Source organism: Neocloeon triangulifer, unplaced genomic scaffold, assembly GCF_031216515.1.
Source record: "Neocloeon triangulifer isolate White Clay Creek 2 clone unplaced genomic scaffold, ASM3121651v1 ptg000004l, whole genome shotgun sequence".
NCBI classification, from domain to species: Eukaryota; Metazoa; Arthropoda; class Insecta; order Ephemeroptera; family Baetidae; genus Neocloeon; species Neocloeon triangulifer.
Window position 1 is genome coordinate 201,144 of NW_026775547.1, and position 23,611 is coordinate 224,754.

A 23,611-nucleotide genomic window follows, 5' to 3' on the forward strand; every position below is an offset into this window, starting at 1 on the left:
AATTGACACATCCGTTTTATGTTAATAACCGTCGCTGATCTTTAAAAACTACTTCATTTACAAATATTTTATTTTTTTTCTAAAAAAGAAGATAAATTTTTGTTATAATAGTAAAATTGTTTTATAAAATAATAAAATAACCAAAACTTTTGTTTTTTGAAAAGATCTTTTTTTTTACATTTGAATTTCCTCCAATATTTGTTTTCAAAGTATATGGAGTAATATTAAACAACGAATTGAAAGACAAAAGTATATGGCTATTGCTTAACTTAAATTTAATAAAAATAAAAAATTTATTTACGGAATTTGGCATCGCCCACGTATTCCTATTGTGAATTGAATTCGATTGTGCTCATTGTTTATTTAATTTGCGCCAATAACAAAACGACAAGTACATTATTATTGCGCGTGCAAAAACGTCACCAAAGTTGATAAATTATTCACGACATGTTTTCTTTCCCCTCATCGTCCTTTTCTGACACAAATCCCATGCAACTGATTGACTCATGCGTGCTAGGCACATAATTTATGCACGGACAGCGTTGAGAGCCAACCATAATCCCATGCGCACGAGCTCCTTTTCTTTCCCAAAGTAATCTCCAATTTTAATCTGGTGCCGCCGGTAATGCTCAAACGAAAACACGCGGCTTGAGTGACATCTCATTCTCGAGCCAATAAATCCAATTCCCATCTGATAAATGTGTGGCGAAAGGGAGAAAATTCCATGATTAAAAATGTATTCCTTGAATTGTTTGCCTTTTTAGTCGCGGTGCCAAGCGCAGATAAAATCGCCTCATTGGCACAACTGCTGCGACGGAGGCAAAGTGCGTGTTCTTGGGAAACAGAAAAGAAAGACGCACTTTGTGCCAAACAAAAAGTGCAAGAAACTATAGTTGTAAGGCTGCTTGCGAAACGGTCGTCTTTATTTTTGAAATTCGAGTCGTCGTCGTCGCATGTTTGTGCCAATAACCGAGGACAATTCAAAACAGTTTCAGAACTCAAACACTGTTAATTTCATATTTTTTTAATTGTACTCAATTTGGCTTGGTGCATAAAATTTCTACAGAAAATTATGAATATTAATTGTATTATTCATTGATTTGCTTCAAAATTCATTAAAATTCAATCGTTTTAACTTTAATAATTTTGATTCAAATTCATATTTCTGTCATTCGCAAAACATAAATAAATATATCGCCTAGTTGTTTTTTTTTTTTCTTATCTTATTTTTCTGAATTTTCAAATTTTCATTTTGCATCATGCAGTTTATTACAGGTTAGTGAATAAAGCTTACCAAAACGTGTAATAAAATTATTTAATTTCTGAAAAACTTTTACTTTTGAATAAGAGCTTTCTGTGAGGTCTGTGAATACCAGTTTCATCAAAAATTAAATATTAAAAATCTGAAATGAAAATACATTAATTTATTTCAATGAATGATTTCTTAACAAAAGTCTGACATGAGATCTAATTTCTTTTGTTTGATCGCGAATTTTGACTTAAAACTGAAAATTTTCAACTAAATTTGAGACTATAAAATTCACCTTATATTTGGGAATTTTAACACTAGTCTATTGAATTTATAAAAATTATTTACATTTTTACATGTGAATATTTATTTAATACACCGAAAATTCATTGAATCGCTTTTGCCGACAACTGTGAGGATTGGAAGCTGCACGGACGAAGCGGATTTTTGGCGACCACCTCAAAGTTGATGACATCACTCGCTTGGCACCGCGGCCACAATTTCAAATTGCATCACACCTTTAATTATGGACAAGATCCAGCCCGAAAAGCAACGCGTCATCGGCCATAAAAATTCCTTGCGAAAATTAAAAGGATTTTGTAAAATCAGCTAGGGACGTGAAATTTTGTCACGAATAAGAGTTTATAAATATAAAGGAGCCCGTTTGGATAAACATTTATCTCGGCGGTGCTAAGTCCAATTTGCTGTGCCTGTAGGTGAGTGAATAGTCACAATCAGCAGCTAAGCTTTTTGTATTCGGCCCAGGTCGTGCGTTTTTCCGGCCGAAAAGGATGCTCTCCTTTTCATTGTGCCGCAGCACGTTCTTTCATCGCCATAGGTGGCCTCTTTGTTGTGATTTGAAATATTTGACGTGCGCCGACCGTTTTTTATAAATAATCCACACACAACACACGAGGAGACTCGTTTTTCTTCCCCGCTCGCTTTAAACTTACATACAGAAGGATTTAACTGTATCGCTGTTGAAAGCGCGCAGACTTAAAGCTTGTTTATTTTTGCGATGTGTCACTTGGTACAAAAAATTCATATAGAATTATGCATGCGATCACGACAATTGGACATTCAATTCATAGAAAAATATGTGTGATAATTATATTAAAAACTATTATAACTGAATAACTATTATTTAATTTAAACTGCTTACTCTTTAAATTTAATTGCAAAAATTGTATGTTTGATCGTCAAGTATATGTCCTGACCCAAATAAAAAAATTTGACTAATTCAATTAAAAAAATCATAGTAAAATCTATTTTTCCTCTAATTGTAAGATTGTTTTATCATTAATTTATGTAAGTAAGACTTGTAATTATTAATTAAGGGTTTAACAAGCGTTTAAATGGCTAAAAAGTTACAGTTTGTCAAATTTGAATTAAAAAGTGTTTAATTTTAAAATTAATTTAAATTGTAATAAACATAATTTAATATTTAACACGTTTCGATTTTTTCTAATTTCATTAAATTGATGAAAAGTAACCAGCCTGTCAAGTGATTCTACTTGCTTGATGTGATTTGCTTTTAAAGATTTGTTTACTATAATTCACTTTTTTATAAATTTTAATATTAAAAATTAATATTAACTGTGGGCCATCAAGGACTTTGCTAAATTAAATTACTTTTACAACTAGTAAATTATATATGTACGCGATAGGAGAAGAATTTATATTCTGTAAAAGTGTAAGAAACTGACACAAAATAGTTAATTGTTTCATAAAATTTATAAAATAAAACAGTTAAAAAATTCAAAAAATTATATTAAAAATAATTTTTAAATTCATTTTATATTATATATTTAATATTATTTAAAATTGCATAATATTTTATCTCTCTTGATATTACAATTATATAATTTATTTTTATAAGTTATTTAAGCTTTACTCACTGGTTAATCATTGAAGTTTAACTAATTCCAAAATGCGAATGCACATTTTCTGAAGTGCAAGCGACACAAATGCCCTTTGTATAATTCCAATTTTAGTCAAGACACGTTCAGATACATGAGCCCCCTAAGATCCCATCATTTTTCCAATTTGTGAATTGTCGGGCAGCTGTGCAGCAGAGAGTCGAGGGTTTCATGCCTCACTCTCATTAAATCTAGAAGCTCCACGCCACACTACTTCTCGCAAGCGGATCGCGCCCCGATTCCGGTTGGGGTGGGTCGGAAACGCATTCACGCATTGATGGAAATAATACAGACGGCGAGCACGCTTTTGCTCTTGCTCTCGAAAGAAAAAAGTATTTGAAATGGTACAGCCGTGGTAGGCAACGCACCTGGAATTTTTCGAGAGAGGTCGCACCTGCATTTGAATAAATAAAAGAGCAGCGCACGCACGGTGCGAGGGCAAACAAGGCCGCGACTCTCGAGTGCACTGTCAATAACTAATACACGCAAATCTAACACTTTGATGCAACGTCCAAATAAATTTACAAGAACAAAAAGAAAACGAAAGTTGCTCTTGACAGCAGAAACACTTTTAAATATGTTTGATTAAAATTTCTAATATACAAAATTCAGGTCAGGCAAAAAAATATGAAAATTTTCAAATTATTCGAAAGTAAATTTGTCAAATTTTAACACAAATAGTAAAGAAACTTGATTGATACTTGAATTTTGTTGCAAAAGATTTTGTTCAAAAGTTGTTCACTCAATTTAATTTTTTCATTACTCTTATTTTTTAACTAAATAATCTAATTTCTATTTTTGTGACATTTTTTTGCAGTTGAAATGCACCCCTGTTGAATGACTATGTGGAAAATAATGATGGCTTGTAAAACGAACACTTGCACGGCTGTTTGTCTTCGGTCGACGGCTGCTAAAAATACACCCCTCTACAAGTACCCCCAAGCCTAACAGGGATAACTCACTGACGAGTTAATTTTCACACTTGGTGCATGAAGTGTGCGAGGAGTCATATTCGCGGCGGCACCGCCCCTCAGCAGGACAAAGTCAAGTGCACATCACGTGCTCCCTCAACAGCCCAAAATAGTCTTCTGATCCATTAGAACTTATGCTCATTAGCACGATCGGCGGCGGATATCCAATTTTTCATTCTTGTGGAGGCTGTTTTTTAAAAGAAATTATTTTTTCAGATCACAATAGCAAATCAATAAATTTTCACTTGTTTTTGAATATCATTTTTTTGCTCCTCATTTTTTTCAGGTGAAAATGGTGAAATTTAAAACTAACCGTAGAGTTTGATAAAACTTGTGAATAAAATATGTTCTACATATATGCGTGTGTTTTATATTTGGAAAACGGAATAACATTTGTAGTTAAATCAGAGATTATATATGTGGTCAAAACTCCCTTGGAGGTCTCTGTGAGCTTTCGTTTTGGCGCACATAAATCTCGTTAGGAAGGCACCTTATGGCACCTTATTTGGAAAAAGAAAAATCGCCGGCGGAGCAGCGAGCGGTATATTTTCGTGTGTTAGAAATAGGGCGGATTTTCGCCGTCTCATAACTCACCGGGCCTGGACAGTGAAATGGGGCGTTTGTTAAAATTCGTCGTGACTCTGTTCCGGTGGTCTTTTGTTTTTGCGAATTTGAAGTTCGCCGGCAGTAAATAAATATATAACTGATGAAAATGACCTTTTTCAAACGGAGAACACGTTTTGCTCTTTGTTTGTTCGAGTTAACCTTAAATGTCCTTTGATTCTGAAAAAAAAAAAATCAATAAAATGCAGCACAACAGAGAGTCGGACGACTTGTTTTTAATCAATGACGGAGAGGAGAACGTGTTTTACGAGTTGCGTCCGCTAAACACTTCAATTCCGATATACACGCTCATTTTTCCTTTCTTTCGATTATTTCAATCGCCAATACAGAAGGGACTGCATTTTATATACACGATCAAGGGAGAGCTACCGTGGCATTCCATGAAATAAATTCCTTTAATTTATTTATTTATAGTTTAAATTATGGGTGCGTCCAGGAAAGATTTGAGGGTAAATGTTAAAAATTTTTCTTGAAAACATGCCATTCCAATTTTCAAGTATGTTGTTGGGGTGGTCAAGAGGCCTCACTCACCAAATTTTCAAGTCAAAATAAGTGGTGCTTTTCCGGGAAATCAGATTTTTCCAAAAACAAAAAATATGGAATATCTTTGCTCCTATTGAGAAATTATTAATGATCTTTTCACTTACAGACGTAACTTTTTACGCCCGACAACTTTTCTGTTGACAACTTTTGCGTAGGTCAAAGGTCAAGGTCACTAAATTGCAAATTTCACTTTCTGACGCAATTTTCGCAAAGAAGCACCCCTCAGAAATTTTTCGCAGTATAGGAAAAAATGTAGCCCCAAGTGTGTAGAACAACATCCTTGATTTCCAGAATGGCATTATTTTTAGTTTTTCAATTAATTTTAAATGAATATTAAAAAACAGTGAAAAATCGCTTTTCCGCAATAGAAAGTAATTTTCAAACAGCGATAACTCATTTTCTGTTAGAGATACGCAAAAATGTTATAGAACAAAAAGGATTTGTTTTGACTTGTTGCATCCAGCCATGTATAGTTTATACAGGTCAGGTCACTTGGGGTCATTGACCTCAGTGACCTGTGACCTTTAAGAGCAGTTTACTGAATATTTGGCACATAGTTAGGAAGAACTATTTTATGGAATGGTTTTAATAAGCTCATTTCCCATAAATTATTTTTTGAGGTCACAGGTCACTGAGGTCAATGACCCCAAGTGACCTGACCTGTATAAACTATACATGGCTGGATGCAACAAGTCAAAACAAATCCTTTTTGTTCTATAACATTTTTGCGTATCTCTAACAGAAAATGAGTTATCGCTGTTTGAAAATTACTTTCTATTGCGGAAAAGCGATTTTTCACTGTTTTTTAATATTCATTTAAAATTAATTGAAAAACTAAAAATAATGCCATTCTGGAAATCAAGGATGTTGTTCTACACACTTGGGGCTACATTTTTTCCTATACTGCGAAAAATTTCTGAGGGGTGCTTCTTTGCGAAAATTGCGTCAGAAAGTGAAATTTGCAATTTAGTGACCTTGACCTTTGACCTACGCAAAAGTTGTCAACAGAAAAGTTGTCGGGCGTAAAAAGTTACGTCTGTAAGTGAAAAGATCATTAATAATTTCTCAATAGGAGCAAAGATATTCCATATTTTTTGTTTTTGGAAAAATCTGATTTCCCGGAAAAGCACCACTTATTTTGACTTGAAAATTTGGTGAGTGAGGCCTCTTGACCACCCCAACAACATACTTGAAAATTGGAATGGCATGTTTTCAAGAAAAATTTTTAACATTTACCCTCAAATCTTTCCTGGACGCACCCTTATATTAAATTTGTTTTTACATTTAATATGTTTACTCTTGTATTTGAAATTACAAACAAATTACTAAATCGAAATTTAAAAAAATTTGCACATTAAAGGGTTGTAAAGTATTGTTTAACCTTGTGTGGTTTATTTCGATTTTGGTTGTTAATTCACTAAAATCAACAAAATTAGTAGGTTTCTCCTTCTGGATATTTATAACAAACACTTAATTCACTCACGGTTTTAATTTTTACGATGAACCCCTGTTTCATCCCTTCAGTTGTGAGTTTTACGATCTTGTTTCTTATTTCAGTCTTATAAATAAATTTGACATTCCTTTAAAAATTATAAAATTTAATTCGCCACCTGAGTGGCTTTTTAAGGTTACTCATTATTCATATACAATATTTCAAATTCAATATTAAAAGTTTTACAATGAACTTTTGTAATCATCTCTGCTGTTGTCTGAAATTTGATTAATATCAAAATCTCCTCGCCTTTGTTCATTATTATTTTAATCTTTCAACTATATAAAGTGGCTGTCCTTCAAGTTTAGAGTACTGCGCAAAAACAATGTAACTGAGCAAGATGATGAAGCTGCTTTCGCTCATTACCGACCCCATGCTGCGCAATTCATCACCCGCCGCAAATAGCAGCAGGGTTCGTACGTCCCAAGCGTTGCTCTCTCGGTCAATTTTCAGAACTAATTTCGTATTCAGCCATTATAAAACACACATACATACCCTCGTCCAGCCATGGAATGCAAACAATTATTCGCGAATGTGTGCATGCACCAGACCTTGAGCAGAAAAATATTTAAAAATTTTCGAGGGCCGTCACGTATTTATGTTTTACAGCAGTGAGAGATTTAAAAGCACGTTTCTCTCACATCTTAATGTTGAGCAGAGATGCACTTCTTCTCTTCACAGTGGTGACCAAAAACACTTCACTTCCACGATCGAAAATGTAAAATTAGACGATTTTATCTGCTATAAAAAGTCGAGAGAAGTTAGTGCCTGTTGATGTTTTCCATTTCCAACCGCCTGATATAAAACTGGAGCACTTATAGGAGAAAAAAACGAGCTGTCGGCCAAGAGATAGAACAGCTTCGGACCCTCAAAAGTCAACCAAAGATATTGAAACTTAAATCTGTCCATGTTATGCAGAAAATGTGACTCAAAGTTTCTGTTTCAAATATTAATTATATCGAATTGGAATATTGGTAAAATGGAGAAAAATGAAGGCAATTTTGTATTTATTTATTGCTGGAAAAATATTTTTTTAAATAGTTATGAATTTATCATCACAATGGATCTTGATTAGTCATTCTTATTAAAAACAATTAAAGATAGTTTTGATTTAAAAACGATATCAGAGGACCTTGCATCTAAAATTGGAGCCCTTTTTCAGGAATCCAATAATTGATATTCGTTATTATTTTCCTTCAAATTATTTTATGGAACACAAAAACAAATTTTTATTAATAAATCTTCAAACATTAATTAAAAATTAAAAAATGGTGTCTTAAACACTTGAAATTTCATTTGAGATGTATTATCTCACAATCAGCAACAAATTTTATCTATGGACTAATTTGTATTATATTGATACGAAAAGGGAATGAGGAAACCTATAAAATGGCAGGACAGGTGCTGTGAGGCTGATAAGCCATTTCGTCCGATAGGAAATGTTTATTTGACATGCCATCCAGGTTGCCTAAGTCTACAAACTTTGTAATTACGCCGCCGCGTGTTCGCATCGGGGTGTTCTTTTGACCTTTGAATTGGCCGAAATCAATTTCAAACCGGGGGGCTTCGTTTTCGTGGATGAGAATTTATTTCAATCCTACCCGCAGCTTCTCGATTGGGGGTGGGTTGTGTTTACTTTAAATGAAAATTCTCCTCTCATAAACAAGCCAGGTCATAAATTTTAATATATGATAAAAGTTTACGACTGGCGAGGAGGTAAAATTTTTAATAGGGAGGGAATCCAATGCAGTATACATATAATTAATTCTGTTTCACTCGGCGAACAAATTCCTCCCTTTATTAAGGCGATCAAAACTAACAAACCGCATTATCTGTTTCAGATTTCCCTCCAGATATCTATTGTATAACGAGCGGTGAAGTAAATTTGGAAGTTGAAAAGCAAGCCGGATAAAAAAAATTATATAAAAATAAGTTCTTATCTTGAACGACTCGGGTGAAAAATCTGTCGCCTTCTTACACGGGACGTGCACGCCGATCCTCGCGACACCCGAATTGTGTGAGAGCAGCACAAGTGGCAGCTTACCTGGAACATAAAGAGCAAGACTTGTTTTTAATTTGATTTTTATCAACGCACATTACATTCCTGTGCCAGCGAGAGGTAAAAAAAAAAAATTAAAATCACCTTGGAAAAAAATCATAAATGGTGAATAAATTCGTTTTAAACTCATTTAGTTTGATCCAAAATTAATTTTGATAATAATTAATCTCTATGATTGTGTCATTCTGATTAAAAATGTGAGTGTAACCTTTCAAATTTTTTTTAAATTACAGGTTATTATGACATTTTTAAGACTTTTGTGCATTTTTGATCATATAGCGTTAATATTTACTAAAATATTGTTACTTTTGACATCACCATTGTAAAAATTTTACTCAAAACTGTTTAAGAAGATGATTTTTCAAGAGTAAAAAAAATCTTTCTATTCTTTGAAAGAAAGAGCAATTATAACTTGTTAAATTTTGAACAAAAATTTATAGTATTACATTTTTTTTTTTTTTAATTTTATTCATTTCTCTAAAAATTGATCAGATAACTTATGTCTTTAAAACAGACATTATCTGGAAACATATGGAATTAAATTGGGTTCAACAAGTCACATTTGGTGCAAAAAAGGACTTATTTTGGTTGTAAAATATATTGAGGTGAAAAAAATGGGAGGCTAAAAACTGCTGGAAGGAATAATGAGCTCAAGGAGACCAGGTCTTGAACAGATCAATCAAATTTGCCCGTCTTCAAAGGCGGCTTTCGCGCAACACATGATTTCCGTTTGCAAATTTCGGCGCAGATTATCCAAATATGGCACTGGAAGCCGACAGATTAATTAATGCAGCGCAAAAGTAATTATCGTGAAGGCGATGCTTGATTAATTATTCAATCTCGGTGCTCATTTCACGTCAGCCGCAACGTTAATCAATTTTGCAGAAAATTTTGGTGTTAATTTTTTTTCCAACGCAAAAAATGTATTAGAATGTGGACGCGCGAAAACAAAAGGAGAGGCGCCCCGTCTGCTGCGGCAGCAGACGATGCCAATCAATTGATTGAAAAGCTCGGCACTTTTTTCTTTCGTATGTATACGTCTGATATCGCGTCAGCAGTTAATTTTAATTGGACACTTCTCACAATTTATCGGTTTGAATGGGAGCAGCGTGCGTCTCCCCCGAGTTAATTAGCCTTGCTTATTACACTTCTTGGCGGACACATTGTTTTATTATTGTTTCAAGTACGGAGCGTACATTGTTTTAAATTTTAATTGCCACCGACCGTTGAGGTGTGCGGAGGTGTGTACACTCCCCGTATCAATCGATGGTGACGTAGATAACAAAGGGGTTCAGGACGAGGCCGAAGAGGAGGCTTTGGTGTTGCTAACAAGGCACGCAAGTTTGCAAGGTTAATTTACAGTGTTTGTTTTCGCACTGCTGCCGAGGCGGCTGGTGCAGCTAACAGCAAACGCAAATATTTTCTGTTTGCTATAGGCGTGATTTAAAAGTTAATGAATGCAGAATTTGAATTTGATAGAATGGCATAAAATTGGTAATGAATTTTATATTCCTGGAAATGGAAAACTAAGACAAATAAATAATACATTTTTAATTTAAATATAACAAGATTGAATTTTATTTTTTATTTTTATGACAATTATTTTCTATATTAAATTAAAATAAAATCTTTAAATTATAAATTTATTATTTACCTTTATTTTTGACTTCTAGTTCCAGTATGCGTGTGAAAAGCAAACAAACTTTGCGTTTGTACATACATAAATTATATAATTCAACTGTTACCCTGTGTTGCATGTGAATATTTTATTACCACTAGTAAAATCAGTATCTGCAATATAAATTTCAATCAATAATAATTATGTATTACATTATCATGAAATAGTACAGTATTATGAATATCATATCATAAGCTCAAAAATTTACCCTAAAATAAGACTGCTAACGCATATTAAGCTGAATTCAAAATAATGTAAGAGACGAGCATAACCACAAAAATATCTTTCTCTTGTCTTCATCACAATTAAATTGCCCTATAATTAAATGAAAAATAAGCGTGTCCACCTGTCACACTTGGTGGTCTTGGCCCTTCACCGCCCACGCATTCATCGTCTCACTTTTGTACTGTTGTAAACACAAGAGCACAAGTGCCCTTTTAGGGATTTAAAATTTAAACTTTGACACATCTCTCGCCCTAATGAGGCCTAAGTGAGACGATGATGATGCAAGCAATTTGAATATTTGATTGAACTGACACCGAAGCTCATTTTTTACGCAATTAAGCCTCCAGCAAGAGAGAAGTTGAAAAAATTGGTCTAGTCATCGATCTACATAGGCTCGTTTTGTATGTAAATTATTCATTTGAATAACAATCAGAGAAAATGAGACGGGCATTAGCGGTTTTATCTTCTGTATTTATCAGAATGGATGTGCTCTGAATAATTTAAATTCATTCCTTATTGGTTCCTGTCTCGGAATGTTGATGTACATTTTGGAGTTATGAAAAATGGTGCCGAAGACAAATTTGCTTTGGGCCGCGCCTTCTGGTAGTGCCGAATATTTACGCAACACGCGCAGGCGACCCCTGACCTCTGGAGAATTGACACAGCTCGTCGGTTGCTGAGCTGCCTGTTTAATATTTGTGAGCAAACAAAGAAACGATTTGCATCCCAGACGCACAGCTGGCGAGCCTTTTCATTGATTAATATTCGTTGGGAGAATATTTTAGAGAGATTGGAATCGCACATAAATTTGCCATTTCACTCGTCGAGATGTTAGACATTTCCACGCACGAATCAAATAAATATAAATTTGAAAATTATACAATACAATTTCCTCAAGACTAATTGCATTTTTTATTTAGAAAACACAATCTCTTCTCGATTAATGTATAGAAAACGTTTTCCGCATTTAATAATACCTTCTGCCGTGCAGATCAATCACACACATTCTGAATCGCGTGTAGCGTAATTTAATTAAACTGCACGCCTTGCAGTGTGAGATGATAGACCGAGTTCGCCGCGAAACATTTATCTAATCACCACCTTCCATCATTCAAGAATAAATTTAATATCAGAGCAGCAGTTCTCTGATTTCGCCTCGGGAAAAGTCGTGTGTCTAGCAAGAGAAAAATGAAGAAATTATACTCAAATGGATCAGCAGCCGAGCGGCACGAACTTTGGAGCCGTTTTTTTTTTACTTCCTCAAAAAGATGATGGTTTCGTAAACAACTCACTCAAAACTCTCAAGATATTTATTTCCGACTCTGCGTGCAGAAGTTCGGAAAAGTGGGTCTGATTGGCGTGGGATTTGAAACTTTCTTTCCCTTCAACTCTTTTCCGAAGCGCACCTGCCTGTCAATCGGCGTCGAGCATCTTTTGTTTTGCCCCGACTCGCTCGAGTTGTTTCCGAGCCGAGCACACCTTGGCACCGTTCCAGGAAAATACATATGAAAGATTCTCATTCATTCGCGCCCGATGATAAACGACGCAAGTGGAGTGTGAATGAATTTTTTTAAAGAAATCCGAGTAAAGTTTTTCTTTTCTTTTTATCGAAGCAGCTAAAGCACGCCCCAAGTTGGTACATAATTTTAAGCAGGCCGTCGAGTTCAAGGTGAAATTCGCGATGTCAGATTAGCGCGCGGCTGCGGAGACGACGAGGAATTTCTCCGTCGAGCCACAGGCAACGCAAAAGATAACCTCTCAGCACCTTGATAAACTTGTGCGCATTGTTTGAATCTGTGTGCAGTACAGAGTCAGGCCCCAATTATGGACACAAACAAACTATCTCGATCGTGCGCCATTGATCTTTCAGTGAAAATGAAGGATTCCTCTCAAAAAATTATGCAGCTGGAGCACCAACGTGAGCAAACATGTCAAGTAAATTTTTTTCCAGATCGTCTGAATTCATATATAAAATGGGGATTTCAAATTGTATTTGTTGATCTATCACAAAGAAAAAAGGGCAAAAATAACCAATAAAAGTTAATTGTCATTGATAAGCTTCAAATTGTTTAACTTAACATTGAACATTATTATTTTATTTTTCAACAAATATTCCTTTAATGCATTTTTGCTCTTGAAGAAACATTGAAACATAAATATAAAAAAATACAATAATCTACTAAAAAATATATATTTAATTTAAAATAATAAAAACTAATTGATGAAATAATAACATAATATCTTCAATAAGTTTTTAAAAGTAATTTATAATACTTAATAAATTTTTACAGGCTTAATTTACTCTCAATATGCATAACATTCCTGTGATTTTGGTCAAACTTTTAATTTATCTCACCCATGGATTAATAAATAAATTATTTATACTTAAGTGCAAAAAATGGCAAGTAAAAGACCATATTTGCTTGAATAAAAATATTTTTAAAGAATTTTGATTGCATTTCCATAAGTCTGATTAAAATTTTCTTACACTATTCTGAGGTCATTTTTATGATATCAATTGAAAAAGTTTTATGTGTTTGCGTCTCAATTATTCCAATTATTTAACGATATATTAATAAAATTTATTTAATCAATGGCTTGATTGGGAATGACCACCCTTTATTTATTTCAAACGGTCCCTTTGCTGTCACTGGTGTATGAATTATCAACTTCCTCTTTGAATCTTCCCATTGTTTTTGAGAAAGCAAAAGAATTCAGAAATGAATCTCCACTTCAACTGTCATTGACAGTACAAATTAACAATCAATTTATAAGAGTGCCATCATTAATAGAATCGTTTAATTCTCTCTCAAATAGGAAGGGGGTTTTGCCCTTGCTATTTAAGGTGGTTTGCCATTTTGGTCTCGGTGGGTTCACCGTGTGTCTGTCTCATCTGGACGTGACGAGTGAGTGACGCCCAGCACGAGACGCGGTCGCGCAATTTCCATCCGCTTCGATAAAAAAGGGTCGGCCAGAATGTGATTTGAATTTAATGCGACGTAAATAAAAGAAATTTATACAAAAAATGTTCCTTTTTTGCATGGCAGCAGAATCTTGTTTTCTAAATTGAAATTTTTCTGCCTGGTCGGAGGAGATTTTTCGTCTGGTGGATGCCAGAAGATGTGCTGGTAAAACACGGCAATTACATCTGACCACGGATGCCTTTATTACGTCTGTGTGGAAACCGCATGCAAGACTGGAAGACGGACACGGTCGGCCGAGAGAAATGAGAAAAACGATTTGTGGATGGCTGCTGTGCACGCTTTGAGATGTTTCATAGGAAGAAAGAATTTTGGAATTCTAGCAAAAGAATAAGTATCTTTAAAAAAATAAGGTTCGGAAAAATAAGTCATCCTTACAATTAGGTGAAATGGGTAAAATAATAGGATAAATAAGTTCAATAGTTGAGAAAAATGTGATTATTTTTAGATAATAATTGAGTGGTTTAGGCTGTGAATTTTAACAACTATTTGTTTAAATTTATTTAACCAGGATATTTTTGCTGAAATTTTTTAAGTCAATAGAGTAGATAATTTAAGCTGAAAAATCTCAGATTTGGTGAAAACAGATTGTTATTTAGGTTATTACACTGAAATAGTTGAAAAATTATGTATGTATGAATTTTCAAACCTCAAAGATAACTACAAATGTGTTATTTGGGCTTTGTTAGCAAGTTAATGTTTCAGTGCTCGCACCTGACAAAGGAATCATCAGTAGATCACTTATTTTTCCACAAGTAATATAAAAACCTGTTAAAAATTTAAACATTTTATTTAAAAAGAAAAAATTTCAAACATAATTATTATTTTTATTTGAAGAAGTTGACACTCGAGGAGATGATCATGGAAATGAAGGGATCGGGCTTTTCCTCGTTGCAGAAAAATTTGTTTTATTCAAAAACAAATGGCTCTACCAGTTTTGGTCACGGTCTGCGACCCTATTTCATGAGCAAGAAAAAATACAAAAAATCAGCAAAATTTAAAAAACCACATTTTAACATAAAAATAAAAATCTTAAAACTAGCAAAGCAGCGCGTTTGCTCATGAAATAGGTTGGAACTTGAATTTGTTAGTTTTAAGATTTTTATGTTTATGTTAAAATGTGGTTTTTTAAATTTTGCTGATTTTTTGTATTTTTCTTGCTCATGAAATAGGGTCGCAGACCGTGACCGAAACTGGTAGAGCCGTTTGTTTTTGAATAAAAACAATTTTTCTGCAACGAGGAAAAGCCCGATCTCTTCATTTCCATATTATTTTTATTACCTTTTTAAAGTAATTATAGATAAAAAATGTCAATAACTGCATTATTTTAATATTTATTCATATTTTACCTTATGAATCCTTTACAAAAATTTTTTGATCAAAATGAAAACAAATTGTTTAATTTAAAAATGTCAAATAAACTTATAAGCTCTACTGCAATTACTAATAATTGTAAGTCAATGAAAATTATGTACATTCGCTCAGATATATAGCGATGACTTTGTTATTGATCTAGAAATTATTTTAGCATTGAAAAAAGCGAAAACATTTAAATTATTAGACCAATGCGATTTGTAAATATTTTGATGGTGTTCAAAAATAAATTTAAATGTACTTATTTATCGCGCATAAAAATTTTTTTTCTACTTTTAAGAATAAAAATTATTATTATATTACAATACGCTTCAAGAATTCAATTTGAAAGGGCACGCAGCTCGGACTCACTCAGTATATGCACAAAGTGAAATTTTTCTTGGCGGGAGATTGATATCAGCTGCGGCGCGTAAATAAAATTGCGGACGTTATCTGTGGCGAAAATATATTGCAAGCGTCTGCTGCTGCTGCACGCTCGTGATTTATCCCTTATAAAGGCAAATATAATAAAGTCCGCGTGCTCCTTCTCTCTCTTTTTATTATGTGACCACAAGAAAGCACCTACCCACCCACATGATTTAAAAGCATTCATGATGCTGCTGCTGGAAGTTGTTTTTTTTTCGTTCCGTTTGACACGAAAACATGCAGATGTCACTTTGATACTCTGTCTATAAATTTTATTGTGCTCTCGCGTGAGAGATGCAGTCCTATGCGAAAACACATAATAAAAAGAGCCTGTTCGTCTGCACGATAGAGAGTCTCGTCATCGTGACATCTCGGCCGCGCATATAATGAGCCACGTCTGAGATTTATTCGGTTGGCGATAAGAGAGGCAATTAAATTAAAAGTCCATCACAGAGGAAATAAAATCTAATCTGGAGACGTTAAACAGACTCGGGGAAATTCAGAGCTTTTTGCCTTCCACATTTATTTATTGCAATAAATCAAAGGGTTGCTTATCTCGTTCTGGCCGCGACAAACATCTTCCGAAACATTCAGAGTCAAATGAATGGAGCTCTACTTGACCATAACGAGTAGAAATAAAATTCTCTCCGAGAGCTGTGTGAGAGATGCTATCGAAAATCTGCCGGGCATTTCGAGTGTTGTTTCTGAAGCACCGCGCGACGCGATCGAGGAAAAAGAGCACCGGTGTGGCTCACTGACTCCGAGAAGACTTACTGCCGTGTTGGATTGAAAAAAAAAATAACAAAACTAAACGACAACACCTTTCACAGCAACGCCGAATTATTTATTTACCATGCACAGCTCTAAACCTTGCAGGGAATTTTTAACACTTTAAAATTTAATTACCTAAAAAAAAAAACGATCAAGCAAATCAATACTAAAATATAATACCAAAATAGTTGAAATTTGTGGGATATTTAACTGGAAATTTGTAATGCAAATTGAAAATGTATGATTTTAACTATAACAGATATTTTGAACAGTTTTTGAGGCATTTTTATATTTTAATCTATACTTATTATTTGTGAAGAATATTTGGTAAAAACAATGTAAAAAAATAAAAGCAGGGTAAAAATAAATGATTGAAATCAATTAATTTTGATTTCTAACTGAACTGATAAAACATCGAAGGAAATAATAAATTGGAGAAGCTTTCTCAATTAAGATATTAGATATTTAAAAATACATAAGCACTCTGACAGAAACGCTTTTTAATTTTTTTTTGTACCTACGATCTCTTAAATAAAATTTATAACCAAAACGAGAATTAACTTTAGTTTTGGAATTCAAATTGTCGTTTTCAACGTGAGCTCCTTTCAAAAATTTAAATTTGAATTGCTCAAACGATCTCACTTTTTTAAATAATGATTTCACCACTAATTCTAATTTACCTTTGAACTAATTTTTTTCCTGTTAATTTTAAAAGATAGAAATAAACGACGCCTTCCTTGTCAAGATCAATCACGTTAAAAAGTACTACCTTCCAGGTAATGAACAAGAACAATTGATTAATGACCTGCCCATCTTATTTTAGTTACAGAAAATTCCATTCCAGTCAAATTTCCTCCCTTTTTTGAGCCTGCACGTTTTCATATCTCGGAGCATCAACAGAAGACGCACACTTGTTGCTCGTTTCATTCCACACGCAGGGCTCGAGAGAAATATGTATATGACTGGCGTGAAAAATGATTCTCCAATATTATGTTTACCCTGATGCGATCAGTCTTCTTCTTTTCCACGGGGAATCTCACTCGGTTCACGCTGAGCTGGAAGCTTATCATGATTTTTTACGGTTGTGTGAAAGTGGGCGTAACTCTCGATTTACGAATAAATTTTTTTCGATCGCGGAAAAAACTTTTTACGGTCACGGAAAAACATTTTTACGGTCGAGCTAGCTTTTTTTCTGGCCGCTAGATGGCGTTGTTCGTTTTACAGGCAGTGAACACACTTTACATGAGGCGAAAAACTTTTTCTCGGTCAGGTTAAAATTTAACATTGATCAAATGGAAGTGATTTTTACGGCTGCTCCTAGCAGCCGAAAATTTTGAACCGTAAAAAAGCTGATCATTGCCAATAGCTTGGATGTTTGAAGTGAGGTTTCTATAATAAATAAACAGGTAGATCATTCGTTGTGCTAATTTTATGTGATTGATTTACTGTAGGGCAAATTGTGTCTCTCCAAATTAATTAAAAATTAAGGGAAAGGTATTTATAGTGCAATTTAATGTGACAAACCATGACCTATGCTCCGAACCAGTCGCAATAATTTCTTTTAATCCGCGGCCGGGCCGATGATTTAAGGAGAATAGCATACGAAATTGATCTAAATTTAATATTCCATCAAATTATTATCAAAGCGATTGGGCAAAATAAAGAAAACTTCAATTTTTTACCGTTTTTATTCCACTTCCATGATCAAAACAAACCCACGCGACACACGCCCCCCTAGCGCCACCGTAAAAACTGTTTCACAAGTGAAAAAGATTTACGCGCAAGTGAAAAAGTTTTACGAACGGAAATTTTTAGCTCCGCCCTCCGAAAATATTTTTCCTGACCGTAAATTTTAGCTCCACCCAACGGAAAAAGTTTTTTCGTAACCGAAAATTCTCGCGACCGTAAAAAAATCATGATAAGCTTCCTGGAGCGACGCGCGAGAGTACATTACCGGAGAGCGGCTTCACGCTCATTTCACTCGCGGCCGCTTTTATTTTTATTTCACTCCTCCTGTCTGCTGCACGCCGTGGCAACTCTAATCAAGCCACGTAATAATGTTACGTTGCAGAACAATATTGTGAGAGCGAAGGAGAAAGAAAGAAAAGAGCAGCTTGGTTTGAAACGCACTGGCGCGGATGAAAATGCGCCGTAATGTATAAAAAGTCGCCACTCGCGCGTCACTTCCACTTCATTCGCTAAATTACTAAATAAATAAGATGGACACGTGAGCATAGGAAGTTATTTCTACTGGCATTTGTTGCTGCATAAAAAATGGAAACGGTACAAATAATAACTCAATTTATAGAGTGCAGAAGTTGAGTTGAAAAATATTGTTTCACATTTGTTCAAAAATAAGAATTATAATTAAATACAAAATGAAAATAGTAAATATCTTACAAAAAGGGGGTTTCTTTCAAACAGCAGAATGTATTTAAAAAAAACAAAACATTTTTTCATAATTTTGTATTGATGGAAATTGTAAGAATTCGAGGCACTTCAGATTTACAATTCATATCAAAATACTTCATATTCTTATTTTGTTAGAGTTTCCAAATGAAAAATCCAATTGATTTTTCAATCCTTCTGCATAACAAAAAATTTAAAACAATAAACTCTGTGGAAAAGTCTCAAAATAGCAAAAAAATATCAAAAGTCTTTCCCAAGGAAGAAAGCTCAAATTTAAACCTCATATTTGAATTAAATAACACAATTTACAAAAAGATACATTGTAGGGATAAATTTTGAAGCGATTAACAACAAAATCAATTTAACTCTATTTAACACTCCAGTATTTCAATTATTAAAAAAGAATCTATAAATAATGTGTTCATTTTTATATCAAAAACATAAATTGTGTATCTGTTTTTGAGTTTCCAGGAATATGAATGTTTTTACTTCCTATCATCTTTGTTGTGTCCTGCGAAGAATGTCGCTTAGTAGCCGCATGACTGTCCCCTCGGCAGTTGTTTTAATGATGTAGTGACCGAGCAGCTATTAGTTATTTTCATTTTTATAAATTCATACATATAACATAATAGCGGTTGCGAAACGGTGTTTCTTGCACAAACAGCATTAATTATGTGATGCACAAAACAACACGACAGGGTAGCAGCAGAATCGCTAATAATCAGGTGATGCAACTTGCAACACGAGAGAGAGAGCAGAAATATAATAATAATTGCTGCCGCCGTTGTCGCTGCGGCTGCCGTAAATAAATAATTCATACACACAGCCCAGTCGCAAAGAAGAAGCAAGAATATGTTGCATAATAAATTATAAACCAAGTATGAAAGCCGGACGAAAATGTAACCGGACTCAAATCTTAATTAAATATAAGCAAGCAAATGAGAGGAAAATTATGCGCGATTCATTAACAGCGACGAGATTTACGACAAGAAACTCCGCCTGCTAATGAAAACCTCGTTTTTAATATTTCATCTCATTTATAATTAAAGAGCCTCTCCAAAAGTGTTTTTATTCTTGAATTCAAAATAACATTATTTTTTTAACTGAAAAATTAAACTTAAATTTGAAAATTTTCCCTTTTAATGTTTGAAATTGGGTTCATGAAGGGGTCAAAATTTAAATCGAAAAATATTAATTGAAATCTTTAGAATATTTATTGTGTGTTTTGGTACAATTTAGGCTTTATCAACTCAATACTTAAATATTTAATGCGTTTGGTGGGAAAACGTGGACCTTTTGATTAACTCTTTTCAGCCATTTGAAGTGCGAATTTTTCTTAACAATTTCTATTTCTTGCTTAGAACTTTTTTACTTTAGGAGTTAAAAAATATTGCTGGAGAGGCCCTTTAAGAAATTAACCCTGCTGAAATTGTGAACGGAGAAGGTTTTTATGAAGCTGTTAATTAGAAAATAAGTCCGTGCGACATTCGATCAGATAAATAATTATTATAAAATTTTAATTGCCTCTCTTTCGCACCGCGTCATTGACGACTAATAATCTTGATCGAAGTTGGCCTGAATCGGCTTTAAAAGGAATTTCAGCGCAGAGAGATTGAGTCCTAAAAATATTTGCATTCATCGTGTACGATGAATGAGAAATCATGTCATAATCGAGTGCGGCGTGCACGGAGAGTATGTTTTGATGAGCAATTAAAAGGCGAGTCACATTCGAGGTAAAAGTACCCTTCGTGCGTCTGCGTATGTGACAGGCGGTTTTGATCGTCCGCTCGCTCACTTGTTACTTCAAAGCACTTTTCCATTTGCGAGATATGCTAATTGCTAATTGCGCGTCAGTGCGTGACCTTTTATTTGCGTTTACAGCAGTGCAGACAGGTGAATGAAATGATTCCTTACTAATATAATTATGCAGGTAAAATATATAATATTATAGGAATTTGGGTCATCATAAAATTTTGTGGCAAAATCTAAAAATGTGCCATGTCATATCTAAATATTGTGGAGACACCTAATGAGTCCTATATTATTCCACTGATGTAATATCAACGATATGATTCAATGATGATAATGTAATGAATTTTGCATTAAACGTACAAGCTTGCATTGCTATACAACATTAAATTTTTAATAGATACAAATTAAACCAATAAACAAACCCGTGGAAATTTACTCAAGTTGATTCGTAAATAATTGATGGTGTGCAACAAATATAAATAAAATATTTTGCCCGAAAATCGTTCTTTTTTTTGGGGGGGGGGGGTTTGCCATATGTTTTTAGAAAAAGAAGAATGAAAAAAAATACAGAATTCAAATTATTAAAATTAAATTCACTTAAAATTACAACAAATTGTAAAATCATTTATTAAAAAATTAATGGAAAAATTTATTTTTTAATAACTTACAATTTATAAAGTACTTTATTCAATTAAACATCTGCAAATAACCAATGGCAATAAAGTTTCTAATTGAAAGTTGCCTTTGCTGAAAAATATTTTTGGCTGCACTCGACTGATTATTAAACATTTGACAAAAATAAAATATTATTCCGTATACTCACTTCGTGGTAACTTGTGCAATTATCTTTGTGTGTCATCTCGTCCTAGAGTTGAGGCTTATGCTTAATTACATGTTACGCGCCTACTAATTGTTTATGTGTATTTTGCGACTTCATTTGTTATCTATAGCGCACGGTGCTAAAAATAGTGGCGGGAGATTTATTATTTAATCTCGCCGTTGCATGTGTGAAAGGAGAGAGATGGCGAAATTAAATTCTTTCGCCTCCTTATCACTCCTGTTTTAGATAAAAGAGCGTGCGATGAGTTGTGAGTGAGTAAACACGCCTTGCTGCAGATGACGGCGAGCAGTGAGGGTAATTTTTTCCACAACCGACCCACCCACGAAAAGGTCAAGTTGGACCAAAGACGGCCGCTTGACCTCTCGGCTAATGAGGAAAGTTACAATAAAACTTTTGTCCAATTATTTGGTAACATGTGTGCGTCTTTAGTTCTAATGAGCTTTGTTGTTTTGTTTTTTTCGGAAATAATTTCCTATAAATTTTTACGGCCCGATTAATGGCGTCTAGTTCTATATTTATAAATTTAACGCTGCGCACCCATATTTATTTTGATGGTCCGAGCAATAAAATCACTCGTCCGGCAGTTTCTCTCGCTCGCGCCCTTGAGATGTCAGGAGAAATTTTATTGGACCATAAAGATTCTAATGAACAATATGAAATTTTGCTTTGTCCCCCGCGAGCGAGTTGCTGTCTTGCGATGATCGGCATCGGTGCGTGCATTATTTATGGCGAGGGCAGAAATTTCTGCTTGCAAACCATAATCGGCTGCTTCGGCTTGTCAACTCTAATTTATTGGATGACCAAATACGCCGACTAATTTGACGTGAGCATGCAGATAGGCTGGGAATTTCCACGAGATCAAGGAGTGCTCACAATTAGGATCATTATAATGAAATTGGCACCAAAAATCTAAAAAAAAATCAAACTCTTTGCTCAGGAGGAATGCGAGAAATGTTTTCGCCGAAGTTTTTGCCTACAGATTCCCTCTTAAATAATGGTATAAACTTTTTACCTTCAACCAACCTTAATTGTATTAAAATTAAATGATTTCCATGGTTACAGCGGATATATCATTTATAATTATACTGCATTTCTTAGATGAAAATAGAAAATAGGCAAGGTAATTTAAATTAATTTAATAGATTTATTTTTCTCTCGTTTTACTTAAAAAGTTTTGATAACGACTGGTTTTAATCTTTAGAAGTTTAGTTTTCTTCCGTCAGATATTTAACAAAAATCAAAATTTGATTTTTAAAAGTCATAAAAAACTAAAATTTCCTATAAATAGAGATAATTTCTAATTGCGAAATTAAACTTGAAATAATTTTGTTGCTTTTTTTTCTTCAGAATAGCATCCAGAATAGCATCCAGAATAGCCGGCTTTGGTCATTTTTAAAAAAAAAAATATATCAAAGAATTAAAAATTTTGGATTTATTAAAAAAAGTTCTATGTAATTTTATTTACGGCACTGTAAATTTTAATATTAATTCAGACCATTCAATTCAGTATAAAAAAAATAGCATCCCCATTCACGCTTGACAATGAAGCACTTCTTTTGCATCAACCCCTGCGCTTTCTCTATGACATGTCACTGAAAAAGAAATAATAAAATTCCCGCGCATCTGCCGCGCGTGCAAATCGAAAAAAGGACGCGCTGCACTTTGTATGTCGCATATTGGCACTGGCACAATTGACTGTTATTATAACTGCTTGCCCTGCGAATCAGATGGAAAGATAATCTCTTTCGCGTCGGAACGAGTATTGAATTTCCAACGACGCCACTTACAAATTTCGTGCGTTGAAATAATAAATAAAGAGCGTATACATCGCTGGGGTTGGCATTTGCCCTTTGTCTGCGACTTTTTTATTAATTATTTTTTTTTCTTCTTCTCCTATATCAGTATTCAGCGGCGGCGTTTCCTCTCTTGGGCCAAAACACGAAACGTCTGCACTTTCAACAAGCCAAATTTATCTCTCTGCCGAAATGCGGACGGAATGCCAATACTTTTTGGAATAAAAAGTTGCGTTATAATTTGTGTCGATTTCTCCTACAAATTTATATCCCGAGGCTAGAAAAATAATAATCGCTGCCTGACCTATGTGGGGTCAGAGACGAGTTCTTCGTTAATTATACAACGGCACATTTACAATTGATTGATACAAATATTTGAATAATAAATCAATTGGTGTGTAGCATTTTTCCCGCGGCAAATGAAATTAAAAAAATAAATAAATAAAATAGACCGACTCATCCTTCTGTTCCTACCGACCAAAGCATTTTAATTGCGGCGAGAGGGAATCGGTCGATTATTCATGT

General features: G+C 34.0%; 1 protein-coding gene across 1 annotated transcript in view; it reads right to left on the bottom strand.

The window, feature by feature from the left end:
- LOC132193599 (tensin-1) overlaps positions 1-23,611 on the bottom strand; it is a 124,914-nt gene that overhangs the window by 92,538 nt on the left and 8,765 nt on the right. The gene's annotated exons all lie outside the window — the stretch shown is intronic.